This window comes from Amblyomma mixtum, chromosome 3 (assembly GCF_055824585.1).
Source record: "Amblyomma mixtum isolate Tamu chromosome 3, ASM5582458v1, whole genome shotgun sequence".
Classification (NCBI taxonomy): Eukaryota; Metazoa; Arthropoda; class Arachnida; order Ixodida; family Ixodidae; genus Amblyomma; species Amblyomma mixtum.
Window position 1 is genome coordinate 434522882 of NC_143014.1, and position 2372 is coordinate 434525253.

Below are 2372 nucleotides of genomic sequence, written 5' to 3' on the forward strand. Positions count from 1 at the left end.
GTCACGGACGCCGGTAGGACGTTCTATCTCTGGCAGAACAGTACCTGGCGAGCACACTGGGCAGAGCGCAGCCGGCAGGCACTAGCACCGAGCAGAAGAGGACGAAGTCCGGCGCGCGACAAAGGTCGAAGACAGACCGCACGGGGGCGCCGGTAGAGTGATGGCTAAACTAAGTGCGGCAATATTGTGAATATGGCCTATTGCAGAGTACTATTTACGAATGCCTGCCTGGTCATTTGGTTGATCGAAGCATAAGGTTGTCCTGATTCTATTAGCGATAACTTTAAGAAATACTTTGTAGGCAACGGACGGTAGGCTGATCGGTCGGTCTGCAATTTTTCAAGTAATTGACGTCTCCTTTCTTATGACAAGGTAAGTTGCTGGGCGAGTTGGTTCCGATATTCCATGACTACAGCGCAACGAACGGGACACGAAGAAGGACCTCTGCAGGGACACAACACGCTAAAAGGATATGCAAGTTACTGCGAGCGGAATGGCAGCGGAAGGCGCGTATGCACAGGGAGCACATCAAGCTTCGGGTGCAAGTCTCTTCGGGAGCGGTACACCCATGGGAACAATGCATCAGGAGTCACAGTGCGTAGGCCGCATCACAAAAAAAAAAAAAAAGCGCTGTGTTGTGTCCCTGAAGGTGTCCTTCTTGTCTTGTTGGTTGTGCTGTAGTCATGGGATATTCTTTTTTATGAATTAAGATAATGTTAGCGTTTTTCCAAGCTACGCTTGAGGTCACAAGGCATTGTGTATATAGGGCGGCTGGTTTTTGTAGCGCAATCCCCCCTCTGTTCTTCAACAAATCTGTTGCTATCATCACCAGCTGTTTTCCTCATTTGCATTGCTCCTAAGGCTTTCTTTACTTCCTCTTTCATTACTTGCGGGATGTTTCATTGTTGCGTGTTACTGTATTTCTTATTAATGTTGTGGTTTATGGTTTATGGTTTATGGGGGGTTTAACGTCCCAAAGCGACTAAGGCTATGAAAGAGGCGGTAGTGGAGGGCATTGGCTACTGTATAGAGTTGTGTAGATCTCTTCAGCTTCTTTCACTGTCTTGTCCATATTGCTAATGGCATTGCCCCCTTTGCTTTTAACACATACATCCGGTTTTTACCTACGAGTATGCCTAGTTTGTCGAATGCTGATCATTGTTATGTAGCGCCCCTCGCGCCGCGCTCGGCTCGCAGACCATGGCACGCGGCGCCGGACAAGCAGGAGGAAGTCGGGCAACGCCGCGGCAGCGCGAGCAGCGCAAATAAAAAAAGCCGGTCGAACCTCAACGCTGTCAGACCTTCCTTCCTCGCCTTAGCTCCGACATTTACAAGCTTTATAACAGAAAAATGGCAAATTTTTTGCCTAAATTCTACAACGTGCGAAAGCAGAATTGCATGAGCGATAGCGACAAAGATGAAGGCAGATAATTGATGAAGGCGACGATGTGGAATGCACAGCGCGAGAGCGTGTTGCAGTTTCACACGAGACGGGATCGACTGCGGCGATATCCTCTTCTGAAAAACCGAAAGATCCTTGAAGATCAACCATCTCGGCGGGCGTTAAGTGATGAAAGGCAGGCTGCTCTTGCAGAGGAGGTACTAGAAATTCAGTAAAATGGAAATACTTAGAGTGACACCCCGGGGATTGTGGCGGCTTTTGATGACTATTATGCGAGCCTTTTTCCAGGTGGTTGTAACCAGAGTTGTTGGTAAGACTTCAGTCACTTCAGTGGTCAGACTTCAGTCGCTTCTATGATGCGTTTCCTCGACTTGGCAAACAGCAGCGAGGTTTAATCGAAGGTACTCTCTGCTCGGACGAAGTCAAATTGACTATTTCCGCCCTGCAGGGGCGCAAGTTTCCTAGTCGGGATTGCTGGTATAGTGAATTCTACCAAATGTTTTCGCCTCGATTGGCGCCTGTCTTGTTGAATATCTTCAGAGTTGATTACGATGTCGGCTTTTTGCCTCCCACTTTTTATGCTTGTCATACCATACTCATTCCGAGAAGCACCGCTAAGAACCGGTTGAGGACTATCGAAGGGTACCGTCCAATTTAATTGTTTAATGTACATTACAAGATAATTTGCAAAAAACCCTTCTTCCCGATTGCAGCTTGTGGCACTGGATATAATTGGCTCACATCAAGTATGTGGCATTCGACGCCGCAGTATCCAAACTCATATACTTATGGCACGTTCGGTGTTGGAGTCAGTAACAGATGAGGTCGGTCAGGCTCCTCTATTTCAGATTGATCTTGCGAAGGCCTTTGTTAACGTGCGTCAGCAGTTCTCGTTTGCAATCCTGGAATGTGAAAATATTAGGGATATACTACTTAAGGGCATTAGACTATGCTACAGACAGTCCCATTC